Raw genomic sequence first — 9,526 nt, 5'->3', positions numbered from 1 at the left:
GTGGGGGTGGATGAATAGGACCTCGTGGCGTTGCCTCTCGATGAACAGGACCCCGATCGATCGAGCCAGTTGGGGCTGGGTGAACAGGTCCCCGTGGAGGGCTGGATGAACAGGACGACCCCGTGGAGGGCTAGATGAACAGTAGACGGTGGAGGGATGGATGAACAGTAGCCCGTGGAGGGGTGGTTGAACAGGAGCCCGTGGAGAGGGGTGGTTGAACAGTAGCTGGTGGAGTAGCGCGCGGTGGAGGCTGGATGAACAGGAGCCTGTGGATGAACAGTCGTAGGTGGAGGCTGGAGGAGGTCTACGGTGGATGAATAGTAGCCCATGGAGGCTGGAGGAGGTCAACGGTGGAGATGAACAGTATCTCGTGGAGTCCCATTTTGCGGTACGCCACACCCCTCTCGATGAACAGGACCCCCGTTTTGACTGTAGCGCTCCAACACAAGTCTGTTTCATCTGTTTTGCGGTACGCCACACCCTTCCCGATCAAGAGGACCTCGTTTCGACTGTAGGAGGCCCAACACAAGTCTATTTCCTCCGTTTTGCGGTACGCCAGACCCCTCCCAATGAACAGGATCCTGTTTCGAACGTGGCCGGTCGAATACAAGGTTGTTTCCTCCGTTCTGCGGTACGCCAGGCTTCGTTTCCATCGCATGTTCCGTCCAAGACGGTTGGCTCCCATGCATTCCGTTGCCTCCCGATGGACACGATTACTCCGTTGCCTCCCGATGAACACGACGCATTCCATTGCCTCCCCATGAACGCGACGACGATGCAGCTTCTCCATTTCGACCCAGCCATGTACACGAGCCCTGACCGTACGTATGCACGAGTAGTCATTCGAGACCCCGCCCGTATGTACGTACGTGGTCGTATTTACTTTCTTGCACCCTGGCCATTGTACGTACGTGTACATGCTACGTGTGCGCCTCTACTACGACACATGCGCGCCTCTACATGGACCAGTATGCACGTACATGTTCGCGACTAGAATGACAATGCTACGTAAGCTTCGACCAGGTGGGCCCCGACTGTCAGGAACTTCCTTGCGTGCGAAGATGTAGCTGGTGGGTCCCAGCAGTCAGGGGGCGAATTGTTTTTTGTTGCCCGGGCGCACTTCCTTGCATGCGAAGATGTAGCTGGTGGGTCCCAGCAGTCAGGGGGGAAACTTTTTTCATGAAATATGGTGGCCCATCTAGTGGGTCCCCGCTGTTAGGTGGAGGAATAATTATTTTGCGCGTACTAAGGAGGCACTTCCTTGCGGCTGCCGTGGACCCAGTTGTCAGCCTCTCCATGTACAGTACTCTTCCGATGGAAGTCGGTCGTTGACCACGTTGACCACGCCACTCTGAGAGCACCACGGCGGTGGACGATGGCGAGGCCTAGGAAGGGGATGACGCGGAGCCGGGGAAGATGCGGCAGTGGATGCCCATGCGAACAGGAGTACGAGGGTTCACTGGTTCAGCTACGGTGTGAGGCTTTAGTCGCTGCAGAATAACAGGGGGTGTGGGTGAGTAGAGGGATGGCCTGGCCAGCGATGGGAGTAGTAGGGGCGGTGAGGCCTCCGCGGCATCACAGCCCGCCACGGGAGGCAGGAGCATGCGGCACAACCGGCACTGCTTTGGGCGGATGGAGCACGAAGACCAGAGGTTGAAGAAGCACTATGGCCGTTGGATGGACATCGTACGGTCACTAGAGCTAGAATCGTTCATATTGACTAAGTTGACAAAGCCCTCCGTCCCCCTCAACTTAGTAGGCCCACAAGTCAGCCTCCCACGAAGGTGAGTCCCAGCTAACAGGGGGAGTATTCGTTTTTTTGTGCGTAATAAGGAGGCACTTCCGGTGGGTCCGAGATGACAGCGGGGGGAACATTTTTTCGCGAAATACAGAGGCCCTTCTGGTGGGTCCTAGTTATCAGGTGGAGGAATCATTATTTTGCGCGTAATAAGGAGGAATTTCCCTGTGTGGGCCCCTACTGTCAGCCTCTTCCGATGGCTTTTGTTTGTTGATCATGTTGACCTCGCTGCGGAGAGAGCACAAATGCGGTGGACAAGGGCGAGGCCTAGGAAGAGAACCACCCGGAGCCGGCGAAGCTACCACAACAGATGCCCACACTGAGGGGAGTACGAGCGCTGACCGGTCGACTATGGGGTGAGGCTGACGTCGCCAAAAAATAACAGGATGTGTGTGTGGTTAGAGGGATGGCCTGGCGGCAGCACAGCCAACCACGGGAGGAGGGAGCAGGCAGTCCCACCGGCGCTGGTTTGGGTGGCTGGAGCAGGAAGATTAGATATTGAAGAAGCACAGCGGCTGTTGGATGGACATCCAACAGTCACTGCCGTGTGTTGACTAAGTTGACAAAGCCTTGCGTACTTGTCAAAAAAAATTAGGACAGTGTCATCGTCAACCTAGTAGGCCCAGAAGTCAGCCTCCAAATCTGTGGAAAATAGCATACAGCCCATTAGCCATTATTTTCAACAATTTACAGCCCATTTGCTAATTCTTAGGATATTTGAAGCCCATATTCTTTTTATTAGCATTACAGACCATATATTCTGGGCACTGCTAAAAAATTCAATGAAATTTTGCATATTTCGGTGGGGTCCGAACTCTTTTAATCACGAAATTTCGAGTCATGTTAAAAATAATTTTCAACAAATTATATCAAAATAAAATTCAAAAAACAATTCTCCGCAAAAAATGAATGAAATTTAGAATCTTAACTAGCAAGATGCCCATTCATTGCACGAAACATGAAGATGCATTTGAATGAGTAGTTTATCTTGTGGGAGAAAAGATGATATTTTAATGTAATTGCCACTTGGCTTTGGTTTTTATAAGAGTAGAGCGTAGAGAAATCCTAAAAAAAGATATTTTAATGCAATTGCTGGTTGGCTTTGGTTTAAAAATTTACAGCCCATTTCTTACAACTTATAGCCCATTTTCTGGGGAAGCCCATTTCTTACTACTTACACCCCTCCTCGTCTTGAAAGATTTGCAGCCCAGAAGGGCTGAGAAAACCAAGTAGGCCTCGGTTTTGGTATTCTCCAAAAAAAGAACTGGGCTAGCCAATTTTAGAAAGAAAAAATATATCAAATGGGCTCGTCATGTGCTTAATTAAAGCGTAAGTGTGGGGTAGATGGGCCACACACCCCGCACAACGCGCATTTGAGCTCCGTCTCTAAAACTAAAAAACAACTGGGCGAGCTGCTGGGTCCCTGGTGTTATTCGCTCATTGTGTAATTTTCTCGTTTATTGACTACATTGATAATGGCATGGGACCTAGTTGTCAAACAATTAGGAGGAAGTATTTTTTTGGCTAGTAATAACGAGGCACCTGCTTGCGAAATGCAATGACCCTGGTGGGTCCCTACAGTCAGCCTCTCCACGTACAGTCATCTCCTGATTCCTCTTGGTTGTTGACCATGTTGAAAACGCCAGACGGTGGCGGGCACAGCGAGCGAACCAAGGCAGAGAACGATGGCAAGGCCTCGGACGGGAACGAACAGTAGCCGTGGAAGATGCGGCAGTGTAGTGGCAGGTGGAGGGGAGTACGAGGGCAACAACATGCAACTCAAGCATACAAATGGTACAAAAATCCCGAGGATTAATTGTTCATCAATTTTTTTGACAAAACCCTGATTGAACATGACAGTAACATCTAACCCAACCACTCTTTTTTGCAGTCACAAACAAATGGATCAGTCAGATCCATAAAATCAACATCCTATGCAAAAAAATTTATTTCAGGATGTCTACAACTTGTTGTAAATAGAAGTCGAGCACATTTAGAAGCCCATTTGTCCACCCGAAACTTCTTTTTTTGCTGTTCAACATGTCCGTTCGTGAGAAATCTCTTGCGGTAAAAATTACGCCTCATGGACAATAGTAACCTCGCATTCAATAGGAAGAATGTGACAAAGCTTCTGTTTGCCTGGTTGGATGCATATCATTCCATCGTTATTGTCCTCAAACGAATGTCATGAGAACAGAGAAAATCCTTGTGCTTATTACGCCACCGAGTGGTTATATGTTTTTCTCCATGTGGTTCTGCCTAAGTAGACATGAAGATTGAAAACAGTTAAGGTCTGAAAAAAGAGTATGTCGAAAGAACGACAGCTGAACAGTTTATTCTAGTACAATATATACTGGCTTTCAATGTGCATGAAATCATCACCTCTCTATATAAATTCTCCAGAGATCGAAAGCATCGCAGCAAGCCAGTAATTATGTCCAGATCAAAACTATACATTCTGATATATATGATCTTGACAGAATCTAGCAACATTGATAGATTATCAATGGACAAACTCTTCATTGAGCATATAACATAATATTAGTACCCAAAGTGTACTCCAAGATGATATAAAACTTATGCGCACAATTGAAAAATGCAGCATATGATTACAAATATGTAGATGATAATATACGGTACCTGAAAAAGTGAGGATCCAAACACCAACTCCTTGTGATTATTAAACGGGTCACGAATTACACCCAAGGTCTCCAGTTTGGGCGCAGAGACGACATTTATTTGTGAAGGTGTATAACAATTATCAAGGAGCAACCTTTCAAGTGAAGGGGCATCTTCGATGCTGAGCTGTTGTCCTTCAAAACAAATTCCAATGCTTTTAAGGTGAGGCAACTTTATTTGGAGATAACTGATATAGATTTATATTCCCAAAACAATCAGCAAGCGCTCCAGGGCAGGGCAACTGGAGTGGATGATGCTGTGCAGTGAGGCCTTCGACAGATAAACCACCACAAGCTAAAGTTTTTTCAGCAGTGGGAGTCGGAGCATTTGTAACAGATCATCTGGTAGATGGCACCGGGTGAAGGTGGCGGTGTGGACAGAGGAGGAAAACCGCGAGATAGACAAGGGTGGTGTGGGAACTAATTCTTGGTGTGTTCGTGGTATGAAACTTTTGTGGTAATGGTACAACTCAAACTGCTGGAATTTTCCGAATTCAGGGAATGTCAGCCAAGCGTCCACCATGTCGGGTATGGACAGCAATTAGCGTGTTGGGATGCAGAGGCATTGAACAGGGCCCTTCTGGTGAGAAGGGACGATGGCTCTAAGGAGATCAAATTCAGGAAGGATAGATATCTGACGATAGTCGAGATTGAGGGGCACGGTGCGCCATAGAGGGCGCCACCGAGTTGAGAGGACTTGTGTGCGGTAGCAATCCTTGGTGGGGAGAAGCGAGATGATCTCCTCAAGGATGACGTCCGGGAGATCGCTAATGCGGTCCATCGGAGATTCTACTGGTTCCTCAGCTCTCGGTGTGTGTGTGTGGGGGGGGGGTGGCTCGCCGCTTCTCCCCGCGCTACCGGGTGCGGGGTCTATAACCGGCGTCGCCGCTGGCGAGAGTCTCATCTTCTTGGTGCTGGGGCCAGCCGACTCCATTTTCCTTGTAGGCGTCGCGCCGAGCTCACGGGTTTGAGCAGAGTAGCTAGAGACGAGCCTAGTGGCAGTGCGAGTGGGGAAGAAGGAGGGCTGGGGATTTCTGTAGGAGTGAAAGAAGAGGAGCAGGCATTTTCTGCATGAGTGAGGAAGAAGGTGAGCTGGGGTTTTCCGGACGAGTGAGGAAGATTGGGGAGCGAGCTGTTCGTGTTTATAAGGCCCGCTGCACTAACTACTCGCTTTTCCCAAGAACCGCTCTCTTCTTTTGCATTGCTGCATTGGAGCTGGCGCATGGACTTGGCTGACTGGCCATGCATGCAGGATGCATGTGCCCACCGGCCACTGCATGCGCCTGGTTTGTAACTAGGCCTATTTAATAGGGTGGTTATGGAGTAAATTAAGAAGATTTATTTTCTCTGTGCGCTTCCACCAAATTAGAGGATGCGGTACTGGATGCAGACACTCACATTAAACTAAGCTTCAGAAGATACGGTATGCATACTAACATTCAGAAGAACAAAAGTTCAGCATGTTTATGCATCTCAATGATTCACCATATTATAACCAATACAAAGTTGTGACAAGGTGTGGAAATAAAGAAAACCGGTCGATGCTTCTCTGAGCAATGGGCCTCCCTGCGCACGCATTAATTTCCTGGGCATGCTTGTTTCTTCTCAATGTTGCGAGCACTTTGAGCATGTTGGCAACTCCACTGCTAGCTAGATGCTTCATCTTGCAATTGATGCTGACACATTTGCAGCAAACACATGAGGCAATAGAGATGACTCAACATGAGTCCATATTGTGCAGTTCCCCTGAAATCATATTCATTGTCCTGAATCTGAAAAGATAGGAAAACAGTAGTTATACTTAAACGGTGTTGCAAAACAGTTGCACATATCAATAGCTCGGCATGACAAAACACGATCATCTAGATGAAGGGGATACTGACTTGCCTGAGGAAGATTATATATAATTTCATAAGTCCTTGGTTGATTTCCACCTTTGGTTGCACTGCTTGTTTGCTCCTCCACACATGACAGGATCGTTCCGCACTGCATTCAGCAAGTAAACATACGAATAAACTAATTTCATCTTGCGGTGGTCATTGTACCTAGTTACGAATTTAGGAATACCTGGAGCACCATGAGGTTAGCTGACAGCAGGTAGATGCAGCCATATAAATTTTGTGCGGTGCTACCAAAACGTCAGATGTCCTCATGAAAGGACTTAGTCGTGGAGCCATCGCTACGGGTTAGCTTGAAGGGGTTAAACCGGACAAGGGACACGGGAGTTTTATACTAGTTCGGCCCCTTCGATGAAGGTAAAAGCCTACGTCTAGTTGTGATGGGATTGATTGGGTTTCGATGATCAGGGAGCGAATAAGCTAATCCTGAGTCTCGAGTTGTTGTCTGTTGTCCCTAAACCACCACCGGGTCGTCCCTTTATATACACAGGTTGATGCCCGGCCGGTCTACAGAGTCTCGAGGCCAACTCATACAAGGGTCCGGCTCGGTCTCTCCTTTCCTAACTTACAACACAAGTTTACATAACCATAGCCAAGGATGATGATGTTGTTATTACTGGCACGACATATACCACTCCAGGCAATCCAGTCGCTTTATCCAAGCATTCCGCCAAGGATGAATTTGCGTTTATGAACAAGGGGAAAAGCAAAACTGATTTATCAGACTATGCTGATTTATCTGCTTAGGACCTTCATTCCGGTTTCTTAAACCGTCTCTTCACCAGCCGGGATTATGAAGCCGGTTTGGTAAATTTGATGAAGGAGCGCTATGAGGTAAACCGTTTGATCTTTTACTCTGTTCCTTCATTGCATTGTAGCCCCCAAGGGACGGTTTGTCTTTAGAAAGTCAAACGAGACTTTGTATATTCCATACTATACTTTGTTGATTTTCCTTGTTTATTTTTGATCAAACACACATTAGCCCCCAAGTGCCATGATTAAAACTTGTATTAATCCGTGGGACTTCAATAATCAGTAGAAAAAAGTGATCCACATTAGCCCCCAAGTGCCAAGTGTATAACTGGTTATATGCTTGGGACTTTCAAAAAGGTATTGACATGCTCTTCTTGCTATTGCAGAGTGAGATAAGTCAACAAGTCTCTCAGATTGCCGATCTTCAAGAAAATCTGAAATCCCAACAAGCAGAAACCACCAAGGCCAGGGATGAATTGAAAACCGCCTTAACCACCATGGAGCAGCTCAAAGAGTGGTTCAAGTCTGAGCGTCCCAACTGGGATATCGAAAAGGCTGGATTGCTCAAGCGGGCGGAAGACGCTGAATCGGCTCTTAAACCGGTGACGGAAGAGCTTACTACATTAAAGTGCCAAATCAATGCCATGACTTCTGCAATATTTGGTAAGTACTGTTTACCAAGGCTTTATAAATATTCCGCTTTGAAATTTTGCCGGTTTAACGTGAAATCCTTAAAACGCTGTAGGTAGCCGCATTGCTCATCTGGGCTCTGATATGCGGATGAAACTCAAGGCCGCCTATACGCTGATTGAACAGCTGTATACCGGTGCCCAACGGGTTATCAGTGCCACTTCCTATGACAATGCGGCCCCAACTCTGATCAAGGACACTCTGGCTAGGTTATCTATGACGCCAGCGCAGATAGAAGAAGTGAAGCGATCCGCCGCCAGGGCTGGCGCTTTGCTAGCACTTACCCGAGCCAAAGCATGGATAGCTGACCTTGATCCGGTCGATATTGCCAAGGGCTTTCCCAGTGAACAAGAAAATGGAGAAGTGTTTGATAACGACGCCCTCAAACGTGTGACAAGGGAGATGCATCCTCTGGCGAGTCAATTGGCAGAAGAAGCAAACTTAACGGTTCACCGGTCCTTCTATGATGCCAATAACAAACGGGTTGAGGCTGTCATTCCGGAAGTGCAAAATCTTATTCCGCCAACCCGTAAGCACACTTACGCCCCTGACGTTGATCCGACTGATCTTATAAGTGAAGAGGCTGTCTTTCAGGCCTTAACCCGGATTGACTGGACCACCACTGATTTCCAGCCACTGGATGTAGATGATGCTTGATCCGGCAATCCGGTTGATATTGCAGAAACTGTCCGGTTTAAGAAAATTCCATATTTTGTGCCGTTAGGCGCCTTGTAATAGGGTAGCAAAAATACTTTGATATGCTGCCATCGTGCAGTGGGAAATACTTTATGAGATCCATCATGAAAATTTCAATGTTGGCTCATATCTCATAGTATGCAATCCCTATGTCTGCATAAAAAGAATTGTCCTGGCGGTTTACCGCCGGACGGGTCATAATGCCCAAGATAAAGCCTGATTGATAATCAAACTTTAAGAAATATGAAATAATTCATACCTGTGATGTAATATCACGTTAGTTGGTTTACCAACTAAGATTGTAATAAGGGTGAAGACCCAAATCTGGAATTTTGAATAACTCCATCATGTGCTGATGGCATATAATAAGTCATATCGGGTTATAATGAACCTTAGATGATCAAAACTGGCGACAAGTAGTCAAAGCCAGGCCGGGTTATGAAACTCCGGTTTAATAAGGTCTGGCAACAAGTAGTCAGAACCAAGCCAGTTTAAGAAACACCGGGCTAATAAGATGACTGAAAAGCCATACCAGGTCATAGACACCGGTTTAATAGAGAATTTATCAAAGGAAAAATGACAAACACAAATAAAACTGTGTAGTCGAGGATTTTCAAGGGCTACCAGGCCCAAACTCGAGGCTTTTCATGGGATGCCAGGCCGCTGAGTTAAACCATTTGACAAAGCCTTTTAAGATGGGCCTCCAACTAACCAATCACCATTTTAACTTTGACAAGTTCAGGGTCTCAATGAGAGTAACTATCAAACGTTCGGAGGGTCATGCCAGGATTACCTAGATAGGAGTGGCTTACTTGATGAAGGCAGGTTAACCCGGGGTTTTAGGTAAATATACCAGGCTTCCAAGCCGTGGGTTGATACCCAGCTACAAGGGTCCTTTCAAACTCCTTGGTATTTGACACAAGGATCCCCCAAGTAACATGATGAGCTGTGCTCATTGGGTGCCTATGTTTGAGCTATGCATAGCATCTAGACCCTCTTTGGCCCCTTGGGTG

Source organism: Triticum aestivum, chromosome 5B (assembly GCF_018294505.1).
Source record: "Triticum aestivum cultivar Chinese Spring chromosome 5B, IWGSC CS RefSeq v2.1, whole genome shotgun sequence".
NCBI classification, from domain to species: domain Eukaryota; kingdom Viridiplantae; phylum Streptophyta; class Magnoliopsida; order Poales; family Poaceae; genus Triticum; species Triticum aestivum.
The sequence above is the reverse complement of the archived record's forward strand: the minus strand, read 5'-3'. Positions refer to the sequence as shown.